This window comes from Anopheles coluzzii, chromosome 3, assembly GCF_943734685.1.
Source record: "Anopheles coluzzii chromosome 3, AcolN3, whole genome shotgun sequence".
Taxonomy (NCBI): Eukaryota; Metazoa; Arthropoda; class Insecta; order Diptera; family Culicidae; genus Anopheles; species Anopheles coluzzii.
Window position 1 is genome coordinate 32,499,604 of NC_064671.1, and position 27,912 is coordinate 32,527,515.

At 48.0% G+C, this 27,912-nt stretch overlaps 2 protein-coding genes across 8 annotated transcripts in view; both read left to right on the forward strand.

The window, feature by feature from the left end:
- LOC120957068 (protein sickie) overlaps positions 1 to 27,912 on the forward strand; it is a 303,567-nt gene that overhangs the window by 240,540 nt on the left and 35,115 nt on the right. The window lies entirely within an intron of this gene.
- Positions 22,737 to 27,912, forward strand: part of LOC120956616 (40S ribosomal protein S21) — a 489,791-nt gene continuing 484,615 nt past the window's right edge. The window contains exon 1 of the mRNA XM_049610545.1: positions 22,737 to 22,746. The gene's annotated coding sequence lies outside the window, so the exon portion shown is untranslated. The remainder of the gene's footprint in view (positions 22,747 to 27,912) is intronic.

Consider the following 27,912-nt stretch of genomic DNA (forward strand, 5'->3'; position numbering starts at 1 on the left):
GGTCTTGGACGGTTTCACGAGGTACCAGCGTTGTAACGCACCCCGAACGAGGATTTTTTGAAGGGGACTTTGACACACTGCGAAAGCCGTACCGTTGGCATATATGAAATGCTAATTTTGGCACACATTGCGACAGATGACAAATGCCACAGACTTTACGAATCGCTCGAATAACGTCAACTGAGGGAGAGCAAAGAGGGAGCACATAAACATATTTAGTGTGTTTCATCGGATTGCGTTTGGGGTGTGAATCAGCGTGATGTTGGAATTCCTGGCAATGTTGGGATCTTGCTTTTTTTTGGAGCTATTTTTAACTTACTTCTTCGAGTACTAGTTCCATTTTGTTCAATCTAACTACTTCAATGCACATACCGATTCTTCATTCATGAGATCCAAGATTAATGACACAAAAGGCACCCCTTCGAGGTAGGTACGCTGGGATGTGATGCAGCTACGATGAGGTCACCGATTCGACTCACCTCATGCCCCTGCGGGCTGAACAATCGATCAATCTTGCACCGTGTGCACCGGTGATGTGCAGCGTGATCATGCAGGGAGGTCTCGATAAGGGTGTTGGAAAATCTCTCACACGAACGAGCACCGTGTGTGTGTGTGTGCCGGCTTAGATCATTCACATTAATTATGCATCATTGGAGCACGGAGCGCAGCAGCAGTAGTAATGTTACTCCTTAATTGCACCTATGACCGTGGATGACTCGCAAAAGCAACTTGGAGGTCACGCCTTGTTAGGTGAGCAAGGTTACGGTGTGTCTCACCTTTGTGCTTAGGATATTCTGATTTGCCTTCTCGCGTGTGTGCTGAATTCCGTTCTGATACGATTGCTATTCTTGTTCTCAAAACACAACAACAAGCACGGCATAAGAACGAAGTCGTCCGTTGTTCTGCTTGTACGACATCCCCAGACATTCGCGTGCAGCATCTCGCGCTGATGCTAATGCTCGAGTGCTGGTGCATGAGAACAAAAGTGTGAAACATGCACCAGTCAATGTTGTCAAGATTATGATACAGGAAGAGCAAGGAATAGGGCAAGCACATGTCATCCGTGCTCGACAACACAAGTTCGCCACACTTCCAAGAACACCAACCGGTGGACGCTCTCCAAACAAACGCTCCCTACCAAACGACCGTGCTCACAGAACCGTGTTGACAATTTTCATACGATGTCATCTTCACACCCAGTGCCTAGCGCCCTTGCCTCCTGCATCTGCTTGCACAATTCGCGCAAAAACCGCACATACTCCAGCAAGAGAGTACGACTTTGTGTCGCGTGGTTAACTTCTTGTAACGAAAATCCGTGACTCTTACCGCGCGAAGACGACGACGGCAAACGGTGCTGCACCGCCGCACGAACTGGAGAAAGGCTGAAAGCATCAAGGCGCACACCGCATGCATATTTCATGACACAAGTCGCGGAAAATTTGCCACGTTCCAAGTGTGCCTGCTGCTCTCTTGGAGTTGTTTGAGACGACGGAGGCTGAGGCTCAGGTCACAGTGCGCGGAGATAAGATAAAAAGCACCTCCGGGGGAGTGTAGTCCACACACAGAAACACAGGGCGCACGGTGGATGAAATGTCAGACATTGGAGACTTCTTGGAGCTTCGGAGCTGCTCGGAGGTTTGCTGCTGTAACCTGCGACCTGGTCAACGAAATGGAAAGCCTTCGGTCACGACGCGCGCGCTCTGGACGGCGCAAATTATGCGTGGACGCTATCGAACGCTGCTAGCAGTTCCTTGTCGGCTATCGATCATCGGTCGTGCCGCCCTTGAGGTCCAGCGCACCCAACCAGCCCCCAACCAGCGGAAAAGCTCGCCTGTGTGTGTTTTATTTTTCCCGAAAGGTCGGTGAAAGGTGGATGTCCGGAGTTTCGCTATCGCGCCGGGCCCAATTTGCATTTATGCCAACCTTTACCACCTCGTTCGGGCGGCCTATTTGTGTGCCGGCCCCGTAAAGTCACGCTTTAGCGCCGTCAAATCTTTGCTGCTTTTGGTCTTGTTTTATTTTTTCCAAAAGGAAATGATGAAGAACGTGGCCAGAAAATGAATACCCTTGGTGAGGGTGGAGGCTGCGCCGCTGGGTCGGAATTGGGGATTATTTGTAAATTGCAGTCGTCCACCGGCGGCGGCGTTGCATTCGTTATCCGTTAAAAAAAAAAGCGTGATATTCCGATCCAGCGGTTGGCGTTTGAAATGACTTTATTAGCGTTGCCTCATTACCGGGCATGGGCAGAGGGCTTCATTTGGGGCTGGAACTTTCCATTTTGCCTTTCAATATAAAAATTAAAGCACGGAGTTCCGGAGTTTACCTTTTACCCTACCCCCTTAAATCAATACAACCCATTAAAGCGAACCGCACGAGCGAAACAAATTCCAGACAATCAAGCCACACACAATACATTGCGAATTCGCAATATTTACGTGTGAAAATGTGTAAATTGTTTTGCGAAAAAAGACTCGTCGTGTTTTTGGAGCTCGGATTGGTTTGTTGTCATCCCGAAATAAATTACCCGATGGCCCATGGCAACCCCATTTTAGGAGATCGCATGGTCCGTCCCGGGTCTCTCCGCGCCTCACTTCAGGTGAGTTTGTTTGATGTAGCTTTTATTGCATTTAACGCCTTTTACGGGCCGCGAAACCATCAACCCTGCGCCCGGTCGTGTTGGACGGCACCAAATACTGGGGCGCATCATAATGTTGCCGTGTAAATAATGGTCACGAATAATCCACAATTACGTGCGGCAAATCTCTTGCCCGCAATTGAATGGTTTTGTGGGCGCTTTGGACGAGAAGACGCCTCTGCGGTAAAGACAAGATGACGATTTATGCCAACAAAAAGCCCTCTCCCGACCAAAATCAACCGACCAAAATAACGCCCCGCTGGTGCGTGCTCAAGCATTCCAAACATCATTAAACCGAGCAGCTCGGTCGCAGAAACCATTTCCGCTATTGGGCGCCACTGAGTCAGTCTGAAGCCTGAAAAAAATCAAAAGAAAACAAACAAAAACGCGCACCCCAAAAAAACTCCCAACCCATCGACCGAGAGCGGTGCAAATGTGATAAGTGTTTGGCAAGCTGAACCATAAGGGCTCCGAATCCGAACAATGAAATCGACTCACTCAAAGTTCCGTGTTTACACTTACACTCCCTCCGAAAGAAAAAACAAGTGCCATTGCGCAACCAGAGGTACCACGTGGTTTCAAATAGGAGCTTTAAAAAGCAACACTATAGCAACAACAAAAAACCCACCAACCAACTAATCAAATTTGGAGACTTCAACGGGCGACACACGCGGGCGATTTCATATCAGCCCTCGGGCATCTGTCGCAAGCTTTCAAAAGCACACGCAGTTCCATAAAATCGTTTCCATTTTATCGAATTATTGCATCCCGGCACGAACGACGAGTGGCGCGAGCAGCAGCTCCGATCTTGTCAAACTAGCTTCCCAAGGTCATTGCGAATGTGTGCCTGGTGCCGTGACCAGGATATGGACGCAGGCACGAACCTTTGTGCCTCTTTGGACGTGCACGTTCGGCGCCCAAAGTTCGCCAGCGAAACACACACACACACACACGGTTGATTGATTATCGTTTGCCACCGCTGTCAACGCTGTCCGAATGGATTCCAGGCGATTTGCGGACGATAATTTGTGTGTGTCCCTTGCAAAACCGAAAGAAGAAGAAGAAAAAAACAAACGCACAAACAGCGGCCACCGGCGGCGAAATGTCAAATGGAAGCATTCATACGCCAAACGGTCACAAAAAGCGGGGCTGATCTTAAATCGATCACTTGGAAGTGTTTGTGCCGCCTTTTCGGGGGTTTGATGTCGTCAACATCGTTAGCAACTCGGTCATGCGCCTCCAGTATCGTGCGCGGGGACTAGCAGGGGTGATGATAGCGATGAGTTTAGATTTCAAATTAACGAACCCGCGCACCACCACCTTTGCGTCCATCCCTTTGCGTGATAAGTGTGTGTTTGTGCGTGTATATAGGGTGTCTGTGCGGGTGTGCGAGCTTTCTCGAGTAGTAAATTAACATCCATTAAAGATCAGGCTGACGATCGCCTATGCGATCAACAGCTCAACAGCCTCGGGGTGGAAATAAAACTGTAGAAGAAAGCATTAGAAAGAGCCACCCTCCCGATGAATGAAATTGTATCTTCTCCCCTTCAGCTCACCCCTTCAACGCAACATCTAATTAAATGTATGATATGTAATCTAATGCCGTTTTTCCCTCTCTCTCTCTCTCTTTTATTTCTCTTTCCAGGTGAGTATTTTGCCCTAGTTACATTGCATTTTGTAGTCGCAGGCGTTCGATGGAACGTGTGAATCGCTTGTGTCAAGCGGTCCGAACACGAATCACGACACGAGGAAAGGCCGGTCTCGGGGTGGGTAAGTTAAAGCAGAAGCCCCATCGAGAGGCACCGAAACAGTAAATGTCTTTCGATCGATCGAGTCGCATGTTTTATGCATTTTAGTATGGGGGGGAGGGGCTTTTTTTACGGCGTAAGAAAACTTCAACGCACCATTCAACGTTATGAATACAGAGGGTGAGGGAAATAAATCCAATTTTTAAGAGCCCTTTGCGTTTGCATGGCTTAATGAGGGAATTGTTGAAAATGGATGTTTGTTATCGTCCGTACAGCCCATTACGGATTTAATACGCATCAGCGCATCGATTATGTTGTGTTCGCTTGTGATCTCTCTGCTCCAATCACTCCTTTTTCCCCATGTATGGACAAACAAATCTGCGTCTAATGAGCGTTTGCGCGATGGCAGCCATAGATGAAATTGTATTAGAAACTAATCGTTCAATTTCTTTCCCCTTTACCCAAAAAAACGGTGTAGCAGAAGCTTTGTCTAGTTTTCATCTTCATCATCATCACCACCACGTATCATCTGCGGGGCTGTTTGTGTGTTTGTGTTACCGTTAATCTGATATACCATTTTGAGACCGCAACACAACCTTCACACCCACTTTCTCCAAACGCTGCGCACTGCACATTGTGCGTGGTGGTGGGTGTGCATTGGCATCACCACAGCATCGAGCATCAACACAATCTGCCGCCAGCATAACCGAGTGCTGGCAGCATGATCACGGCGGTAGCAGTAGCAGCAGGGAGTGACTGTGTGTGTCACGAGGGCATGAGCATATCCGCCTGGCCTCATAGACCCTCCCTTGGACCTTCTAGACATGCTGCTTCTTATTTTGCTACCGGTACGGTGCGCAGGGCAGAAATATGCTTAGCTCGCACATACACACACACAGCAGTAGCAAAATGTGTGTGTGTGTTGAGCCCTACCGGATAGAATATGTTGCACAAACGCCACGGGGAACGGTAGGCCGGGGCACAACATAAAAAAACATAGTTCCACTGTGCCGCAATTGCAGTTGCCGCTCACGTACTTCGAGAACGTCGCCGATGTTGTTGCCGCTGCTGCGGGCTCCGTTGCGCGATCTTTGCCTGATAGCGCAACGTTTATGCTGGTGTGTGTGTGTGTGTGTGGGAAGGGTCGTGATAGAGGTGGTTTGTGCGGACAAAGATCTGTCCGTATCTAGCAAGGGCCCTACGCCTCCTAATACAGACACATGCGGACCATTTAGAGCGCCATGAGCGCTACGGGACTATGGGAACAAACTGTCCGCAGTGGAATGACAAACGGATGAGCATGACGTTCCAATTAGTAACATATTAAGGGACATTTAATTATGAAGTATGATGCTGTAACATAAAAAATGTGATTTTTATTCTTTGAGATACAAAATAATTTAAAGCTAAAACATCCAGTAGAAACCATAGTGCAAGCGGCAAACGAACTTTAATTTCCCATCCAGCTGGAAAAGTGGTACATACAGTAGATAACAGCGAGAAGGAGGGAAAACCCCCCTCTTTTAATAGTTTAATTCGCTTTCTTTCCCTTTGGAGCAGCTAACTGCACATCGTTCTATTTCTCCACTCGAACCGTTGCAGACAGCAACACGATTCGGATTGATTTTCTGCCCCACAAAAGAAAATCAATTTCTTCCTATCCGTTCACCCCGACGCCGAGCTGTGATGGGCTGTGTAAAAGCAATAAATTCTATCCCGAACGAACGATTGCCACTTTTCTTGCTGGATTAGAAGGCGTCGTTGGCCTGTGCAGAACATAACCCTACCTAATCTGCATCGCTTTGCGGCAAACGGATTATGCAAATTGCGGATGGGGAGGGGGTTTGCATCCAATTGCAGGCAACGTGAGTGTGTCGCTTGCCAAAGGCAAAACTCTAAATGCATGTCAGCAAAAGTCGTTGACACACGAGAGACCGGCGCAAGCATAACTACTTTTTAGTTAGTCTTTTCCAATTTTTGCCCAAAATTTGTAGTGAAAGAAAGTGTCTTCTTTCCATTTCCCCGCCGTGTCCAGCCCTGTGTCACATTTTATGCTCGCACTCATTTTATGTCGAAAGCCAAGCGAACATAGTGCACCCGCACAAACACACAGCGCCGCCCGCCCATCATCGTGTACGTGTTGCATAAAACTTTTGCCCTACTGCAGCAGGCGAGTTTCTTCAGCTTTCCACCAGCGGGAACAATGTTGCAGTACCACACACAGACACTTGCGTAGAAATTCTACAACCGATCGCGTTTTTCCTCTTCTTGCTGCAGTCCTTTTCATGGGGTTTTTTGCTCCTATTTGCCCTCAAACGACAAAGGATGGCTTTTAATTTTTGCTTTCCCTCGTTTTTATGTGTCGCTTTGCCCGGTAAATAATAGAACCGGTGCCCCGACGGGTGGGCCCCGGGATGGGTGGTAGCGGTGTGCATACATTTTCTTTTGCTTTGTGCAAAAAAAGAAGTAAAGGACATGGCCCGTGTGCCGTCTGTGGCCTGTCTAGACTCGGGCGGAAAAGCTCGCAGGGTTTTTCCCCTTTCCCAGCTAGATGAACTTTTGTTCTGTTCGGGAAGCCCCGGAGGGTGTTGTGGCAAAGTTTATGTTGCATTGTACGTATATGCACCATGCTTTATGCACAATTCGATCCATTATTCGCCTCGGTTGTTGGTAGCGTTTGGAATGTAAATATAATATTCTTTTTAAACTCTAATCGCTGTGACTTTTTTACTCTTTAAAATTATTAAATGATTTAATTTGAGTTTTAAATGGAACGGGAAACGATCGTACACGCCTGTACGGTATTGTTTTGAATCCAAAGAGCAGTTTTGTAAGCCTGTGTGTGTAGCGTTGTGCATCGTAGTGTGTGTGTTATATTTTCGAATTAAAAATCATTCTCTTCCCAAAAAGAGCAAAATGCGAAATGCTCTCTTTTGTTCCCTTTCGAACAACAAGCGAGAGAGAAGGAGAGCGAAAATGCCCTTTTAGCGCAATGGGTGCTGAGCGCAAGGAGGACAGCAAGCAAGCACAGTGAGAGCGTGCGAGAGAGAAACGAAACAGCTCTCTCAATTTTCGATCAGCCGGCAGGGGCTAGCAACTCTTCATTTAGCAGAATTTCGTGGGTTAACATCAATTAATGAATATTTCAGATTAATTAATTGTTTTCTGTAATAATTCTAAAGCATCACCTATTTTTTGATATTAAATTGAGTAAAAATTCCCAATAATACTACATCCCACTCTAAAGAAATGCCTTTTATCGTCCTCATGTTGTTGTTGTTTCTCTTGCACACCCCTGCACTATGGGACCGCGGGCAGCTGGTCACAATTCCGGCACAGCTCCGGTACACCGCACACAGCGTACACACTGTTATTCGCTTTCTTATTTTTCTTGCGCTAAGACGTACGGTCCGTCGGTGTGCTGTACGTCGCGTCGTTGTTTTTCTACGTTTTCAAGAACGAAGCTTTACTTTCACGCCGATTATGGGTAATGTTGTGGTGCTGCGTTTTACCGTTCAGTGATCTGTGTGAAGTTGAAAAAAATCACAATTTGTGTATAATTTGTAAACAAGTTTCGGAGTTTTCTTGGAAGAAGCGCAGTGCCGCACTAAGCGATCGCGCTCCAAGTCCCGCGTTCTTAGAATGATCGCTTCGTGTGTATCCGTGTGTTTTGTGATGCGGGGCCCAGCAGCATTAGAGGCGCAAATTTCTGTTTGTGCAAGTGGCATTGTGTTGGCTCAAATGTTGGCCTAGCTTTTTTCTTTCAAGATTTTAGTCGGAATGTGTAGCGCGTGTTGTTGAAATGTTGAAGGGCTCTCTCGATCGCAGGGCGCGCGATCGTTTGATGTTTGATGATGAGCACGCTGGCAGAGGTGCTGAGATGGTGGTTGTGTTTCGTGATAACTTCCCGCTCGTGATCGTGCAAGGCGTGTGTTACCTTGAAATTGATTTGTCTCCGGATCGTTTGAGTGAGAAGCGTTGAAGCCGTGCGTCTCTTCTACAGCGGGTGTAGTGTTGTGTGTTTTTAGTTTTTTGCTGACGATCATTCTCCGATGATTGAAGGCCGCCGTGAATGCTTTAGAATATGATGATGCAAAAAACAACAACAACACAAAGGGTGAAGAAAGAAGCAAAAGGAAGGGCGAGGGCCCCTTGCTTCACGCTGCTACCCGTCTGCTGCCATCAGACAGGCCTGTGTTAATTTCATCAATAATTGACGACAATCGGTCGCGTATCGAGAGTGGCTGTGCGTAACCCTGCGTGCTAAGGTTCGCCTGATTAATTCTGCCGGATACTGGCGCTCTCCCGCGCGTGATCACCAGTGTGCGGGAGAATGAGAGCAAAAATCGAGCGCGGAAGAGATAGAGCAATGATAAAGAAGATAATGCCGCTGTGTGTTGTGCCCTGCCGTCCGTGTTCTCAGCGTGCTGTGCTCGACGTTTTATTGCTGTCATCGTCGTAGGAGTTGTGCGAGCGAGCGAACGAGAAACACACAAACACACAGTGAAACAACACATACACACACAGAAATCGTCCCGCGGGAAGATCATAATCGTTCACAACCCCTGGGTGTGTAACGTAGCGATTGGGGTGCGTGCGTGTGTGTACGCACCACCACCACCACCACTCTGCCGATCGATCGATCTATGCGTGCGCGTTTGTTGTGTGTTGGTGCGCGAGTTCTACGAGTACGTGATGCGTAAATGTCAGGAATACGAGAACACGCGCATCACACAACGCGTAGAATCGACGAAATGTGGAAACCAACTTTATCGAAACAGACCCAGCACAAGCACCACCGGTCTCGATCAACCTCTCCAAGGATAGTTCAGATCATTAGAGGGCCCAGAAGTAGGGGACTCCTTTTCTGGAGTTCGCTTTGCTCTGTCTACAATTAATGCGTTTTCTTTAAGCCATTGGAAATTATGTTGTGATACGAAGTCGCTCTCTCTCTCTGACTCTTTGGTCTCTTACATCTTGTCCGGTTTGTCTCCATCTCCTTTCCATCCGTCCGTCTTGTATTTTTTTTTTGAAGGAGTTGGTCAATTATTCAAGTGGAATACACCCCGAGTTGGAGTGCTACGGAGCAGGAAACGCTCTTCCTCTTCTGTACACGTCGCCACCACCATTATTCAAATTGGAAGAGATTAGAAGAAAAAGGGACGTCCAAGAAGAACCACGAAGAGCGTTCCAGCCGACAGGTACTTCAGGAAGCCGACCCCGGTGTATGTCGGACATCTTGACTACAAGCGTACGCACGGAAAACCTCCAGAAAACGAAAAGGGGAGTAATGTTTTGATTTTGGATGTTTTGGAGGTCGTTCGACCTGGCCTGTGGCTTGGCCGCTGATGATCCTGCGTCCGGGAAGGTTTAAAACCGGTTTGCCGTTGAAATGGTGTGGTGATCGATTCGTACCACGCTCTGGTCACACCCGGGGCCCTTAAAGCCCGGGTCTTCTAGAAGTTGGAGTGCAGAAGATGAGGTCGTTCCAGTGTAAAATCCCCAACCGCTTACGATAGCGATAACTTCCTTCACGAACTCTATTTGAGCGCTTGAAGATCTTCTGAACTGGTGGAGCAAATAAAATCAAAGGAATTGATTTCCTTCACATGAGCACATGAAGCGTGCTTATCGGTTTGAAATCTGGGGCCCACAACAGAACAAGAAGCATCAAATTTCGGCAGCCAGATTTGCTGCTGCTCCCGAACAAACGACCCTGCTGTCAGGAAGCTGGATTGGTCCCAGATTGGATAATCGTTCTGGTCCAGCACCGAACATCGAACATTGTAATGTTTTATTTATTTTGTGTCTACCACAATAAACCGTTTTTTTTCGGTTGGTAGTCTTGGAGTTTGGAGCGTTGCCTTCAGCAGAACGCGCGCTTATGATTCTCTCCCCTCCTGATTGATCATGTTCAGTGTGTAACAGTGGAAGATCGTACCAGCCCGATATCACCAGGGAATTGGGTGTTGTTTGCGTTTCTCAAACTGCCCAATGCGTGTCGTGCGTGTGTGTAGAAGGAAAAACGATTAAATTTATGAGTCTTTGATTGATCATTTCTTCGTACACGGGTGAACTCAAACAAGGGGGAACTCGTCTTCCAACCCAAAAAAACGTTTATTGGAAGATCCTTAACGCGATCTCTGCTTCTTATTTGCTTTATTTTACACCCGAAAGACACACACAACTAAGCAGAGATGTTAAAAAAGGTGGAGAAAAGCAGCATTTTATTTAGGTATTCCTGTGTCGTCATTTACGGTAAAGGTCATGTTGGTGTCCTCCGCTAGCAGCAACGGCCGCAAAGTTTGGCTCGAGTTCGGAAACTAAAAGAGACACACACCAAGGCTCATCCGCAATTATCGCATTTTGTGCTCTCCTGGTTCTTTGCTGGTACTTTTCCACAAGCGCCCGAGAGAATGATTTATGCTTCTTGGTGTGCTGACGAAAAGCGCACATCGGCCCCGTGCAGGTAAGAACTTACCGGATCGGTCAATGGACGCAGCACGAAAAGTGCAATCCTCGCTTTGCTCGCTGTCTTGCTGCGTGTTATGACTTTATTTTATGACTTTTGGACGAGTCATCACCTCGAAGGCGATTGAATATTGCCCTGGGTTGTAAGGGTTTTGTGTGCAAATTGCACTCGGAAGATCCAAACATCTTGTTCGAGCTCCAGCTGTGAGCAGGCCCTGTAGACTTGGGATCTGGCTGTTGAAAATAGATGCTTGGAACACACAAGAGGATGCTGCTGCCGGTCGCCGGTGCAATAAAGAGTTTAATGTTCGCCCTTAGAGCAATTCGCTGCACCGCAAGATCATATTCAAGCTCTTACGGACGATGCTGTACGTCGGGTTTGGTTTACCATTTGTCGACAAGAGACCTCCGCGAAGACGCCACCCTTTGATCCGGGTGAAACCACATCCCTCTCCGAATCGTTTTGGGCAACATCTCGAGACGTACGGCGAAGGTGGCCTGGATCTATTTCACAGCTTCCACTGCCGCCTCACATCCGGCTTCAATTTAACCCTCCTTGAGGCGCGTGGTCAACTCGCGCCTGAAAAATATTGACCGATCGCTTCCGGCAGTTCGGACTGCAGCCGCTGTCGCCGCCACGCCGGCCGAAGGAAATTCATATCCAACTGACCCCAGCGGAAAAACGCTTCCGGACAGCGAGCGGGCGAGTTGTGGCGAGACCGTTTGACCCAAATATGAAACGTTAATATTGCGCCTCATGGGTGGAAAACTCTGGGAGGAAAGAATTCAATATTTTGAAGTCAGTAGGAATTTGGTTGGTGGGCCAACTGGACGCAACCAAACAGGAGGGCTCCCGGTGTCTGATGTAGGATAAATAAACCGTGAGGCAGAAGGATGACAAGGGAGGGCTATATCCCGGATACGCATAAATTGAGAGGGTGTGTGATGCAGTAGGCACTGGGAGAGGGCACAGAAGAATTAAACACAGACACAGTCGACAGTATCTCGCAGTAACCGCATTATGCTTTATGGGTTTTTGACGTAGCATACGCTCGATTTTCGTGTTTCCCTTCGAGCAGTTATGCCTCAAACGATGCAGCAGCAGCAGGGAGAGAGCACGACAGAGACACACGGTGAAGAAGGGTGATCGTGTTTATTTATTTTCATTATTCATTCCATTCCCTGTGCATCTTCCTCCATCCGCGTTCGGGTGTTCGCCATGATCGCGAGCTGCGTTGAGGTCGCATCAGCCGCGGGACCGTATGCGACCATATGCTGCATCGCCACAATTCCAATTACAAACATAAATACGAACCCTCTGTCCTCGCTCTTTCTCTCTGGGCTTTATATTCCACGTTCTCTTGAGCACTGTTTGATGTGTGCAACGAATTCCTGTTCGCCTGTCCATCGAAACGATGAAAAATTGCCAATACTCTTGGGCATGTAGTGTTTGGGTGCTCGTATCGTTTCGATTGATCTTTTGCTGATGTCTAAGTGGCAGCAGCAGCAGCAGAACCTTTTGATATGGATTCGGATCCGACCGGATGCTATGTAAGGGGTTGATATTATTCCAACATGCACGTTTGCTTGCAGATGGATGGTCACACCAGCACACATCATCTCATCTTGACAACAGTGCCCCTTTTTCGCGGCTCTTTTTGCCCTGTATTTTCGCGTTTGTGTGTGCTTCTATCTGGAGTTGCTTAATGTGCGATGAAGCGAAACGATGGGCTAATTGAATCTGAAGACGTCTGACCAGCATCAGCAGCAAGCCATCATCATCGTCATCAACGGTACGGAAAACAGCATCCAAGCGGCAAGGCTAACACGTCAGGAAACCACCGACTTCTTCCTGCTCTCCAACTCCAATAGTGGTCCAAGAAAGAAGATGTTTCAATTCCAAGATGTTGGGGCATTTTTGGGGTCCGTGTTTCCTGTACCGTTTGTCTTTATAGTCACAAAGGGTCAGCTCTCCGATTTTTTACATTTCATTTAGATACGATTTGTCCGATTTGTGCGTATCTTGACCATCGTCACAGCGGCGACGGAGCATGTTTTTGCCTTCTTTTGTATGTTGTTTGTGGTCCGGAGCATAATGTGTATCATATCCGCAATATGCAAATCGCTTCGTCGCCCCTGCCGAGACCCGCCCAATCTATTCCGCTTCATTTTTTCAGGCGAACCGAATGGTGAGCTTTCAATGTCTTTTTGCAGTGAGCTTTAACCGAGTGGGAAAGGCAATCGCCGGAAGTACTTTTACCACTCGAACTTGAACCACAGAGCTTGGCTGAGGTTCAGATGGTACGGTTATGATAATGTTTTGGGGCTATATTCCACAATCAACAACGACAGGCAGTCCGTATCCACAGGGTCCGTTTGATGGCAATTTAGCTCTCCCTCAGAATTAGTGATGGGTAAATACAAATTTTTTCCGGAGTCGGATTGATCTGACTCCGGCACCCCTCGGAGTCGGACTCGGAGTTGCTCCGGACTGTTTAGCGGGGGGGGGGGGGGGGGGGGGGGTGCGTACGGGAAAACCCTCGGACTCATCGACTCCGAGTCCGGATCACTCCGGATTACTCCGGATTACTCCGGATCACTCCGGATCACTCCGGATCACTCCGGATCACTCCGGATCACTCCGGATCACTCCGGATCACTCCGGATCCGGAATGACTGTCCATTATCGTTTAGACAATTCTTGATGAGTTCATTGACTTTCAAGTCGTACGTCTAATATGTACGAAAACTGATCCGGACTGATCCGGAGTGATCCGGAGTGATCCGGAGTAATCCGGAGTGATCCGGAGTAATCCGGAGTGATCCGGAGTAATCCGGAGTGATCCGGAGTAATCCGGAGTGATCCGGAGTAATCCGGAGTGATCCGGAGTAATCCGGAGTGATCCGGAGTAATCCGGAGTAATCCGGAGTGATCCGGAGTAATCCGGAGTGATCCGGAGTGATCCGGACTGATCCGGAGTCAAATCCAGTTATGATCCGGAGCCGGAGTCATATTTTGCGCACCGGAGTCGGAGTTGATCCATGACTCCGCTCCGGATTACCCATCACTACTCAGAATGTCCCCCAAGACGTGTGGGATGATAGTATCCCTTGCCGGAGAAATGAAAGGCATCCGGTTGTTCATATTGCACGCGTCCATAAATCGGTGAAAAGGTTTGCTCACTCTGGGCAAAAGACCATTTTTGTTGCTGGTGATCAAGTGTTGATAAGGGTCGCCAAAACTTCTCGCCCTCAATAAAGACCTTTTTTTGGAAAGGAAATAGCAATTTATAATCATTTGGAAAATATGGTTCTGTTCCATTATAGAGATTGTGGTTTTTTGGGTTTCCCTGTCGACTCACACATAACGTACAACAGATAATTATCACCCATATATCGTTCAACCTCTTGGGCGTGTCGGGAAGTAGTGTCTTAATTCGCGTGAGCTTTCAAGTCGATCTATTTTGGGATTTTTGGGTTTTTATCAAACATTTATCCTGTCTGTGGCTTTTTTATCGCAACAGCACCACCAGAAGCGCTTGACCTTCTAATTGCGGTGTTTTACAACACAATTTATTGTCTTTCTTGTGTTTTTTCTTGTGGTTTTGTGTTGCTTTCTGATGAGTGGGGCGTTTGTATCTCTCAAGATCGCATTAACACTCCGGAATAAATCAGCAATTACACTCTCGCCAAAACCAACAAAGCATATCGTGGAATGGGGCTGTTGTTGATGATGGTGTGGTGTGTCATTTTCTTGACTTCTTTTGCTACCTCTCCTTCTATGGGGGGCAGGGGGAAAAGCTCCAACTGGTCCGGCGCCAGCCAAAGGAAAACTCATTTCTAATTCTTTGTGCAACTCGCCCTTCTTTGCCCGAGTTGTGCTCCAACTCCCTGTGCGGTGTTGTGGTTAAGGTTAAGGTCTTGTATAATTGCAAACCACCGTTCGTCGTCACCGTCTGTCTGCACACAGTGGAGTGATGTTCGGAAGCATCGAGGTACCTTCGTAGAAGCCGGTAGTGCACTTTTCTTGACGTTTGGTTCCATCATGATGGTCTTGAGGGAGAGCTGATTTTTTTTGCCCTTCCCGAGTGAACTGAAATGATTTTTATGATTTATAACCCACTCCCTGTTCGTACAGTTCCATCGTGTCCCATCTTCGGCGGGCATACGGACGCGTGGAGACTGTTGGGTTCTTTGCGCTGGATTTCGTTACGCTCACGCCCTGTCGTACCTTACTTGACTCGTCCGAGTGGTTGATTCGGTCATTGAACCGCGTGTCTATCTATATTTATGTGTGTATGGGTGCCTGCTCACTCCACACTCTAGCTGCTGACCCTCTTGGAAAACATATGTTGTGTTGCTGCTGCTGTTACCTTTAAATCGTACGGGAAAAGCATGGATTGCTTTGCTTATACACAAATAAACATCGCGTCGGTTTGCGGGAGCATAATCATCTGGCCGCGGACGAGTTCCATCTGGTCGGTTACTGCCGCCACGCATCCCTTAGAACCTCGCCAGTTCCTCCCCTGGATCAGTTTCTTCTTTTCAACGGGGTATGGGGTAACACCTGAAAGCAAACCCGAAGAAAAAACATCCCATTCATAAACAGAAAGATAGAGGAGAGATGCTACGAACCCAGTGGGAGCAACCTGTCAGCGTGCATATTAAACTGATTATTCAAATTTCGCGGATCAAGAACCTCGTGGAGGGAGTATGCAAGGGTGTTGGGGATACTTTGATAAGACCCATAGACGTTGGAATTTGCCGTTGAATATTGGATTTTGTTGATGTTTCGGGCGATGGAAGTTAGGCATCAATATAATTCCATTTCCCTTTAGGCAAGCTATTGATTTAGATATGGATCCCTCGCTCCCCTGGAGGCGCAAATATTTTAATGAAAAATTCCTGAGATGAAGCGAACTTTCCGACTCTTGCGGCGGGGCGGCTGCAAACAATATGAAAATGTGTCAAATCTCAACGAACCTTTTCTGTATTGTTTTTTTCGCTTGTGTTTACTGATATTGGAATCAGCTTTTTGGGAGGTGTTTTTTGTCAATGGAAGTTAGAGTTGTATTTTTTGTGTCTTTTATTGCGTGCTCTTTGGTATTTTCTTTCTTTTTCACTTGTAAATGTGTTTGTCAATCGTGCTCGTGATTGGGGCGCAAGGTTTTGGGCAGTCTTTCGAGGAGATAAGAAGCCATTCGAATGATTCCTTGCTTACTCGCAGCATTTGATGATGATAAGCGAATCATAATTAACCAACCGACTCATTATCATTTGTATTTTTGGGGGGGGCTAGAGGCTACTCTAAACAAAAAACAACCTCATTTGAGAGTTGACGGAACCAATACAACAAAGAAAACGTCGTCATTTGCCATGTGTACTTCAAGGGTGTTCCAAAAACATTTAAAATCAACCTCCTTACAAACCTAACCGGGTGGTGGATGGAGCTAGAGGACCACTCCCCTGTTCCAATCCAAGGCAAGCCATTTAAATACAGTGATGGGCGCTCGTCTAACACTAACCCGCACAAATGCAATGTGCGCGACGGGCACATACGTATGGAAATTGAATTCGTTTTCGCGCGACACCTCGGTTGATGGGTTTTGTGTTTTTTTTTTCGCTTATTGGGTGGTATGTTGTAGCACACCTCACAGCTGGATATCTTCCCACCGAAAAAAAAGCTGGAATTGTTGGAGTTGACGAACGAAAAATGCAAATAAACGGTGTCGTTGATATTTACATTATTCAGTTCAAATAAAACACGGCTTTACGCCCGCCCAAACCTACGATGTTACACGCTTCGAGGTTTTGTCTAGTGAAGGGTGTGCGAGAGATGATCGAGTTTCGGATCGATCGTATTGATTTTCTTGCGCTTCTGAAGGTGCGTTGGCATCTCGATTTACATGTCCCCATTTGCATAGGGTTTGGAAGAATTCGAGCGCCCAGTGCTCGATCTCTATCGCTCTTACGGACACACCTTGGGTGATCCTCCAAAACTGCGACGCCTCTACGACCGAGAGGGCCTTGTATCTGGGTCGTACCGAGGCAAAACACACACACACACTTCAAGCAGGCAGGAGCGCAGAATTCGACAAGTCAATTATGTCGAATTTGTTTTCGGACACACTGTGGGTCACTTCATTTGGCTTGACCATATGGTGTGTGGCCAGCACATATGCACAGCAGGCCCTTGGTGCTGTAGCTCGAACAAAAGCAAAAGTGGTGTGTGCCTTGAGTTCTTGAGCGAGGAGGAGTGGAGCCGTAACATTAATGCAAACAAACTTATTCATTTCGATCACAAAATGAGAGGTTTGCCCGATCAAAATGTGTTCTCCAATTGATTCGGAAGGTGTGTGTATGTATAGCTCTAATGTGGCGTCGTCGTCCTACGTGCGAGAGGCGTATGTGGAGTCGTTGCTCGCGTCCATTTTCCATAAACCGAGTCCTCCCTTCCCAAGTTGGCCCGGTGTTTTTGGTGTCCGGTTGGTTCGGTGTCCAATGTGCTGTACAGTGAAGGGAGCATGACTGGTTTCTGACGTGGTTTCTGTTTGCTGTTGAGCACTGTTTCGAGCTGCATCAGCAAAAAGGAAACGAGAACCTCCGTTTGGTAGCTGTGGCTGCTGCTGCTGTCGATCATGTTTGTTATTTTTGTCCGCTGACGGATTAATTAATAATCGATTCACGTCGTTCGCTCATGTCAGTATCGACGCTAATGTAATTAAAGCGTGTTGCTTTGCCAGCTCTCTGGCCCGAAACCCGTACAATCATGGGCAGCTTCCGCAGTCTTGCGAAACGCATTCGTACGTGCGATGTGCTGCGGGGATAGAAATAAGTAGAATATTATTCATACTGGGGAAGGCCCCCGACCATCATCATCATCATCATCGTAGAACTGGGCGACTTGCCGGCACCAGACGATGCTGAAAAATCTCTCAAATTTGGCGCCTTGCCGAACATGCTCTCTTCCATTCATTAGGGTCTTACTTCCTTCCTTCCGAGTTGTTTGCCCTTTATATTTTGGAGGTTTTCTACCCACCGTTCTGGCAGTTTCTCATTAACGTAGTGTTTTTTTTCAACCACTACTGCCCAAGTTCTCAGTGCGTTTGCTCGTTTGTGGAATCTTTTGTGTAGAAGTGGAAGGCAGACGGCAAACAGCAAACATTAAGCTCGCCAGGGAACGGAAGCATTGCGCAAGCGGAGTACAGACAGAGTGATAGCGCAGAAAAAAGGGCTTTAGATAGCGAAGCAACAGCAACAACCCTACTCACATGTGTGCGGTGTGGGAAAGTACGGGCCGTGAAGGTTACACCGAAGTAAAAAGAGGTGCAAAATCGTGTGTTGGCAATAGAATGAGCATTGTTATCTGTTGTGTGTTGGTTCGTTCTCACACCCAGGGAGAGGCTTTTTTTCTCTTTAAGCACTTCTGCTACTTGACTTCTGAGTTGAGAGAGCTGCTTGTGGTTGTAAATACGCTAATTTTATTTCACTTTTTCCTCCTTCTCAAGCGAGCCCTACAAGCGTCGTGTGTCAATGGCGCTGGGCGTTGTTCGGTACTGGACCGGGCGATTCGAAATAAACCACCGTCTCTAGTACAAGTCACGTACACAAAGGTTGTGCTTTTTTATTGCGCAGCTCTGTGTTTGGAGTTGCTACCAGAACAACACACAAACAACGAACAGGAACGCTCATGTTTTGTTGGTCTAAGAATGGAATTGGATATAAAATTTTCATGTGCGCTCTGCTGTGTGATTGAGTAGCATAATGAATAATTAATACGCTTTTTTCTTGCTGACGACGACTTGGAGATGTTGGATTCTCTGCTGTGGAGCACAAACAGCTTCCTTTTAATGTATTGATTGGAATAACATCTCGTCGACCAAGTCGTCGGAGTCATCGAACGGCTTCCAATTCCTGATAACGTCCAATATATGGGGTTGCGGTGGAAGAATGAAAGGAATCTGGAAGTCTTGGAGGGAATTACGCTGCACCAGCGCTTATGAGTCATATCGCTGTGCTGCCCTTTCGGGTGGGGGCCAACATAAAGAAACATAATACAGAGAGTGGTCGTGTGCATACCACGGTCTTACAGGGGTTCTGTTGTGAACTCAACATTGGAAACTTCCAACATCCAAATGGAGGTCCAAATATCTTTGGACAGATCATTGAAGATATCATTTACATTGTTGAAATTGTTTGTACGAGTTTAAAGTGTTTAGATGACTTCAGAAACCCTGTCTTGGAGGTGGTTGTCCCGTTGTTCCACTGGTTGGGGAATTTACATGATTCACAAAACCGCCGTTGTGCGCTCGCACGAAACCGTGTGACGAAATTACAACAAATTCTTGTTGGTGTTGCTGCTGCTGGTGCTGCTGCTGCTGGACGACCTTGCCTTTGCCGGTGGGGGTCGTCAGTGTTTGGGCTGAGTGAAACAAGTTGCCAACAGTTGCATTCGACACCAGCTTCGCGTTCGCGACTCCTCACAGGTCCCAAGCACGGTCGGGCCCGGGCCGGGGCGACTGGTTTTGATTGAGCATCTTGTGTGCTCTGTCCGAAAAACCGGTTCCACCACACACACAGCTCTCGGGACGATAAGTGCACACGGCGGACAGAGATGATGAGGACGGCAGGCCGGCGATGTTGTCCGCTGCCCCGGAAGTTGCCCGCAGTCATTCGCTGGTTGGCTGACATCATTCTGAGAACTGTCAATTCGCATTCTGTGATGTTGTGCTGTGCGGTGTGGCTTCTTCGCTCTTATCAACCTGTTGGAGTTGGTCGTGGTTCGGGAAGCGAAAGGCAGAGCGAAGGCAAGCCAACATATTACACTTTTGCGTGTGGCTTTCGGCTTTGATGCGACCGAACCGAAGTGGAGGAGGGACGGACAGCAAGCGAAGAAGAAAAACGGAGGTCCCATTAGTGGTCATTTTCTTGATGGGTTTTGCGCACCGAATCAGCCCTCGCCGAAGGACCGCCCGGATCCAAGCAAAAAGGCAAATGAAGCGCATATAATGACGAAGGTGAAGCTTAAGCATCATCGGCGTTGGAGTAAGAGCAATCTCACGGATTGAAATCATGGCTTTACTAGGGGCCGGTTAGAGGGAAAAGTGGGTTCAGAAAAGGGTGGAAAGGTGGTGAGGTATCTGTAATTAATTACTTTGTTTGTTTATGCATGCCGGCCGCGTTTGTGTGAGGCCTTCCTGTGAGCCACAATAGGAAAAGAAGGGATACGCCTGTCGGCCTTTTTGGCCTCCTAATGTCTATTATCGGCGGAAGGTGTGCTCTTTGGAGGGTTTTTTTTCTGCACCACCGGCACTGTCATTCCTGTTGTTTCTGGTCGAAGTGGCCACTCCTCGCAGTGAAGAGTTCGCCCGAGGGAAGACTCTCACTCTTTGACGGTGGTGTCCAGCAGTGTCCCGCCCTGAGAGGAAGGTAAAACGGCGTGCGAACGAGCATAATGGTTGAACAAGCTCACACACACACACGCGCGTAAATTGGATATGATTAAATAGAAAGCGTGTCGAAAGCCCTCAAGGAGACCCACCCAAGGGGCCGACACCTCGGGAAGTTGGGTTAGCTTCTTCGACTTAACAAGGATGTTCCGGGATGGGAAAAGACAGGCTGATTAAATGCCGTGTTCTCGCAATGTTTTTGCATGGAAGATGAGGTCCAAAGTGATAGTAAACGCTAGTCAGATCCGACAGATCAGCAGCGCATGCCTTACGGCGCGAGAAGCTAGTGTTTATAAAACCTCTTAATCCAGGCGCTCGCTTCTCCATCATGTTCCTAGTGTCGTCCAATAAACGTCAGAAATGGTCAACCTCTTCGTGACCTACTGGACAGCTGAAAGCCTCCGGGCAGGCGGGGTCTCCGAACCAACCACTCTCGGACATAATTAATTATGCATCCGAGAAGCGCGCCTAGACCTGTGCCAACGTCTCCTCCCTCTTGAAGTAATTCCTCGCAGGTAGTCCCGGTCATCGCGATAACCACGGGTTTTGGTCGAGTAGCCGACGTAGTAGAGTAAAAGGTTTTGTTCGCGTTAGAGCCTCCTTTGGCGGGTTAGCGATATCTTTGGAGGCAATTTTGTTACTTTGTATGCATCGGACGATGAGAAGATGCGATGGCAAGAAAGAGGAGCATCAACGTGGTTGGGTAGTTTGGTAATTCTGATCGCGTGCCTGCAACACAGGGCCACGGTCATGGTGAAATTGTTGAACTCCTCTCGCACTGTGGGAATGTCAATACGTTGATGGAGTCGATGGTTTGGTTGCGATAAATGGCCGTCTGGACGAAGAGGTGATTTGTATGTATGTGCGCGCGTGATCGTCCGATCAGTCCAGTTAACGTATGAAGGGTGGCTTTCAAACCACAATGTCCACGGTGCGCGAAAGATACTGCATAACGGTTTGGTGTATCATCAATTTTCCCCGTAGCTGACCAGCTGTAGATTAGAGTACGGTGAGCAGCACACCTGCCACAACAGTATGAGTGTGCGTTAATCGCGCACATTAACGTCTGGCAGGTGAGATTGCGTTGATGCGTTCGTTCCGTTGTTGCGCTCGACCGGTGAAACATTGATCCTGCAGGCGGTCGGTAATATATTGCCTTTTTACTATAAAAGGGCAGCATGTTCCAGTCTTTATCAACTGATCGACCGTCGCGTCGTGCGTAGGGTAGGAAGATGCAAGCCGCCACTAACCAGAAGTAGGACGAACACTGACAGCTGCGTAAATAGCTGCGGAGTGCGAGAGCGACTGTAGTGCGTACGGTGAAGCTACCGCTCTATATCAGCCTTATCAGTCGCACGTTGGAACAGGGACAAAACTTCGCTGGACACAGACCGAGCGGGTTTTTTCCCCAATATGCAAACAAACCGTTGCTAGTCTTACGTAATAGAAGCAAAGCAAGCAAGCAAAAAAAGGGGTTCCTGTTTACTCAGCCTTCGAATGGCTGCCATTAGCCGCCTTACAGGAAGAGGACATGGTTTATGTGGGAAAAAAATCGTGCCTGAAGTTGGGTTTGTCATTTCTATATTTGTCACTGGCATGATGATGATTGCTAAGACTATGCTGTACAGAAGGAAACGAGGTTCTCAGAACATCTGTGGCAGTAGCCTAGCAAGCAAGCTGGTTGCTACACAAGGTCATCGATTAGAGCCCCGGTCGAGCCATCGAGATTCGCATTTGAAAATAACGACTAGCAAATTACTGCAGCTTGAATTATGGTTATGGTTATTATGGTTTGCCATTTCTGAGCGTAGAATGGGTCTGATTCATGCGTAGATTAAACAAAGTGAAGTGATTAACCAGTATCAGCAGCTTGCGCTGGGACGTCCCGCTGGAACGATTGAAGAATGATGGAGGAATCTCGACATCTGTGGATGTTGTCAGTAACTGACGGAAGAAATATGCTAACGCTGGACGTTGGTGTCGGAAGTGGGAGATTCTCACAAACTGATGTTCGTGTTCGAATGAAACTTCAAACATCTGCAAACGCAGATGGGTGTGCTCGGGGGAGTGACACCAACGTTGTGTTACTACAAGTGTCAACATCAATCACACAGAGGGTGAACAAGGGAGAGAAAGACGTTGAAAACTCTCGAGTTGACGGCAACAGGAAATAGCATTTGTCTATGTTGGTTGAGAAGTGGAAAAAAGATCAATTTTGGAACATTTCGTGTGAACCTGCCGAGCTAGATGTTACATAGTTTGCATGTTTACTGCTCGTTCTTGCCTCTTGCTGTAGACACAGAGCACGTGTGTGTGTGTTGTGTTTTGTCGTTTTGGAGAGTAGATCAACTTCAATATCGACAGAATTCGTTTCGGTCCTGTCGGAAATGGACAGGACACCACCACCAAACGAATGGCAACAAAGTGCCTTATACAGTGAAAAGCTGCCTGCAGTAGATTCCTTGTGTCCTAGTTTTTTGTGCCTCCGAATTTCAGGCCCAAGGAAACACGAGTCATTTCCGTTCCAATTTTCGGCTTCGAAAACCTACCGCCGCACGATACGGGAACACCCAAAAGCGGATGCATTTCCTTTTTTTCTGTGTGTGTGCATGTTTTGTTCTGCTTTATTGCCTTGAAAAAGGACTGCAGCGTTGTGTACAAAGTAGCTCAAATCATTAATTTACATGACACGGATTTAAGCATGAAGAGAGGTGAACCCCAGTATAGTATACCAAGATTGATTGAAGATCGCCACTCGGACGGGCTTGTTGTAGAATTGTTCGGTTGTCAGCTCCCGCTCCATTGCTTCTCTTCACATGCTTCTTTTTTCCGTCCAGGACTGTTCGATTTGGAAAGTGACGATCATAAATCCATCAATTCGATAACGAAGCCTTTTACATCTGCTCGAACACCGTACTTTGCTGTGTGTGTAGGTTGAGGGAATATGCAGAAGGAAGAAGGTCGTTCCTTTGTACGACGCTTGTATAGTAGGCTCTTAAAATCGATCACTTTACTGCGCTGCTTCTCACATCCATTCCATTGGTTGTTGTTACAACCGACAATGGGCCGTGCTTTTCTACTCCAACGAAAAGAGACCAGCCGAAGGTGCGGCAGGGGACAACAGTGTGGACATTTGACAGTAATCGTTGCTTGATTGATGATTTGGGTGGCCAAATAAACATGTCCAGAGGGCTGAAGAACACAGCAATAAATGAGAACACCATCGTTAGAGGAAAGAGACGACTATCACGACACAATTTTCGAACATTGGCTTTAATTAATCAAATTGAAACTAATCATCCCTCTTGGAGAGGCATTGATCCCCGGGGCCTTGTTAGAAGTGATGCTGGTCTGTCCTGCATTGCGTTGCATGTGTTTATAATCTTCTTTTCGCTCTCAACTTGTAGTGGTGTAGTGTAGTGGGCAAGCATGTACGAATCGTGTTGTTTCTGAGGAAGCACCAAGTGTCTTTGAGTGTGTGCCGCAGGCAATCGTTCCCCCCCGTTCCCTGTGTCTTAGGGTGCTCCAAATGAACCGCCTTAATCGATGTGTGCAACCGAGGAGTCCTCTTTTGTGCCTGCGACGCTGTGTGTTGTGCCTTACCGGATTAGTAGTGCCGTGCCGTGCTGTGTAACGGTGTGAGAAGGAAATGTCAATGGTGAAGTCGCAGCTACCGGATGGATTCGCGACGATACGCACCCGTGGCCTTACGCGCAGCAAGAGCCGCGCGGAACAGTATGCACCGGCACCGGGCCAGCTGTCCGGGCGGCGCTCGACGATGATCGGTGTCGTGCCGCCGGTGATGAAGCCCTCCGAGTCGGGGCCACTGTTTGAGTGTCCTGCCGGCGAGCAGAACCATGAGAATGGGCAGGAGCTGCAGCAGGGGCAGCAGCAGAAGCAGCTACGCTATAAGAGCTCTTCGGCGACTGCCATCGCAATGCCACCGCCAGTTCCGCCGCGCACATCCTCCGAGCGGACGGTGAGTGACGATCGGAGCAGCAGTGTGGAAACTCCCGAAGATGATGATGTCGAGGTGGAGGTGGGTGACGGTGAGGTGGAGGATGGGCAGCAGCCACCTAGCGGTGAACAGCAGCAACAACCACCCACGGGACCGTACCGTGAAGATGACGACATCTATTACACCTCCTCGCTGACGTACGAAACGTTCAAACCGTTAACGAGGAGCGCCGCCAACCTGGAGCTGAAGGTCGGTGACACGACTAGCAACTACCTCAATCTCGCCCAGTCGAGCGAGTACATCGAGAGTTTGGCGTACGATTTTTCGCTACCACCGCTGAAAAGCCCGCAGTACATCAACGAGCTCAACATGATGCGCACGCGTGCCTTGGACGTGTCCGGCAAAGGTGGTGAGCAGGTTGCTCCAATGCCTTTGTACTTTGCCGCCCCGCCACCATACACCAATGGGATGCGTCCCGACAGTCCACAGTCGTACGGGAAGATCCGTTCGAGCTATCGCTCGACAACACCCGAAAGCCTCGACAATGGGTCCTCCAACTCGTCCACCTACTCGCATCCGGTGCATCACGGCAGCAATGGTAGCAGTCGATCGGCCTTTCTGTACGATGTTCCTGCGAAAACGATTGTCGCCGTACCTCCGCTTCATTCGCTCCAGTACCGGAAGTCGTTCAATCACTCCAACTCCCGGACGGACATCATCTACGAGGAACCGAAGATGTTGCACCGGAATGGTGGTGGCATCTCGAGCGATACCGACTCGAGTTACGATGGTGCGAGTAGTGGTGGGAATGGCGTTGCCTGCTACCTGAAGATTCACAAGAATGCCAGCGCAGAGTTGCTGAACTTTGCGGACATTAGTACGAACATGTTGGGGAGTCGGCCGAATGGGTACATCCGACGGTACGCCACACTCGGCCATCCGGGGAAAGACTTGCGGTACGGTCCGGGTGGAGCAGGGAGTGACAATGGGGGTATGTGTGGGGAGGAGGATGAGTTCGGTGCCGGTGCTAAGTCGACGTCATCGCTGAACGATCAGGATCTGGTGGTGAAGGTGGATGACGATCTGCTGAACTACAAAGTCGGTTGTCAGACGACGCTGCGCAGCAAACCGGTTATACCGTGGTACGAGCTGGCAATAAGGAAAGACCACCGGCAGAGCTGCCCTGCGATGAAAGAGGTGAGTAGTGGAGCTGGTGTTAATCCCGTGCGCGCGTGTTTGAGTTCCCAATTTCTCCCACCGCGGGAGAGCTTCTTGACACGAAGTTGGCAAAACTGCTGGCTGGATATTGGCGGGCTTAGGTAAAAGGGAGTGTCTAGCGATTGAATTGTGCGCTATATTTCAGCTTTGATCTGATTTATTCGGGGTATTATGACGGCTTTATGATGTGCCCGAGTTCGTTTAGAAGAGCGTGTCGGTTAATGTGCCGTTAATAGGCCAACCTCCCAGAGTGTGTTTGTGTGGGACAAGTTAATCCCTGAGATATTGTTTCGCCATCAGTAGCAGCACCAGTGGAAGCTTATTGGAGCTCTTATACTGATAAACATTATTCTATTAGAAGCTTATTCCTTTTTCGAATTGAACGTCGTAACGCTTAGGCGAAAAGAGCTCAGCGCAGAATCGTATTTCCAATGTTGTCTTTCATCTCTATTTCCATTCAAGCAGCAAACGAAACAAAGCGATCGTTCCATACTAGTAAATGCAAATGAGTTTTCCAAGCACGGCAAAGTGGTAGTTGGAACGCTGTAAATAGATGAAGATAGCCAAAAAACTGAAAGGAAGAGACTTTCCAGTGTGTGCCATAAAACAATGAAAGGAAAAGTTCCACCATGTGGTAGACTTTCTTACGCTGGATGGATGCAACTATGGTTGAAGCTAAAAAATCCTAAAAAGGCATTGTGGGCGGTTTTGTTTTCTTGGCCGGTCCCAAGCAAATCTCAGGTATCTCAGAAGAAGCCATCAATCGTAGATTAAAAAGATGTTGGCTCTGTAAGCCCCCTTTCTTTCTTTCTCTCCGGGGGTGAAAGATTTGGATAAAAATGGAGTTAGTACACCTTTCTCGATATCGCTGCCTCCATATCTGGTACGAGCATGCACAAATGCTAACGAAAATTGGAGAACTGCAAGCTCTCTGTGACTCCCCGGGAAGGTCGCTTTCACATTCATTGGAGGATACTTTTTTTTCTGCAAAAACCTCCTAACCTATCGTGTGCTGTGCTGCGGTGTGCCCACACTCACTGGCCGTGTGGTGGGATATAAATAATTCAAATCAAAATCTTTGACCCATGGAGTAATTTATTTCCTTTTCCTGCTATGGTACGGGTTGCTGCTGGCGTACGTCCAGTTTGGTTTTTGGATGGCGCTTGGCGCTGGTCCCCTGTGTGCGCTATGCCCGCGGTGTGTAGCATCCGGAAGTAGGAAGATGCACTTGGGAGATCCAATAATTTCTCTTCCGTCGGCGGCAGAATCTTAATGGCTAGCCCCCGTTCCACATGGACATGCGGCTGGCAAATGCATATTCATGTAGCAAGAAGTTGGCAACGATCCTCACGAAAAATGGAGAAGAGCTAACACACGGTCGGTTAAACGGTGCTTCTTCCCCACAAGACGTCTCCCAGTTCCTTGCGTGTGCCGTTCGAATATCCGATGCACAACGACCCATGGCCACCGGTGTGTTCTCTTCTTGCCGCCCCATGGCTGAGAACACTCAGCTTCTCAGTGCTCGACGAAGCGTATGAGAAAGGTTAAGAGAACTTGAAACCAAGCGCGGCAGCGTACCTTAAAACAGCCAAAGGTCTTGAAGGGGACCGTAATTCCGCAAATGTAATTGATGCCAAACACTGATGCTTTTTAAGCAGCGATTCGCTGCTCTGACCTTCCCCCTGGTTGGTGGAACAGCTCGGTACTGCAATTAGCATATGCTCAATTCCAAACAAATTAAATTAAAATTCACAATCATTACAAGCACACGGAGCAGTTTGCTGTTGCCTCTCTTTAGGAGCCCCTCTAGAAGTTGCACTCAATTACCTCAAACGAATCTCTTAACAGCGAAGAAGCCGTTTGGTATTTCTTTTCTTTCCCCTTCTTTGTGTTGCGATTTGTTTGTTCCTCGTTGCACCTCATTCGTGTTACTCTAGTTACCCGTACCTATCGCAATCTCGAAATCGACACACACACTGGAATTGATTACATTCCGAAACCGAGCTCGCCCGAGTTTGCTCCAATTTAGGGTCGTGCTTTCTTCCGGCATTGCGCACCGTTGCTCAAGTGCATTCGAGCAATGTAAGTAGTCTTATCGGTTAGTGGCAGTCTTGCTGCTACCTCGATTTGTGTCGAACTTGATACCCCGCGCTTACACTGCTGGTGCTGCTGCTGCGGGTGGTTTCGCACAAGCACGATCGAAGGCTGAGACTGCGTTTCTTCAAACGGGGTCGATGTTAGTGTGGTTGTGTGTGTGTGGAGTCTATGGGTTGAAAAGAGAAATTGAAAAACAAAAAAGGCATTTCCTTTGGAACACTCCAACTTTGTGGAAATGGTGGAAGGGAAAGATAAGGTCACACGTTGTGCGGTCGCGCGCTCCAACCTTCTAATGGCCATCCGAGGGCGAGATTCACCTTGGCGTTCTTTGTTTGC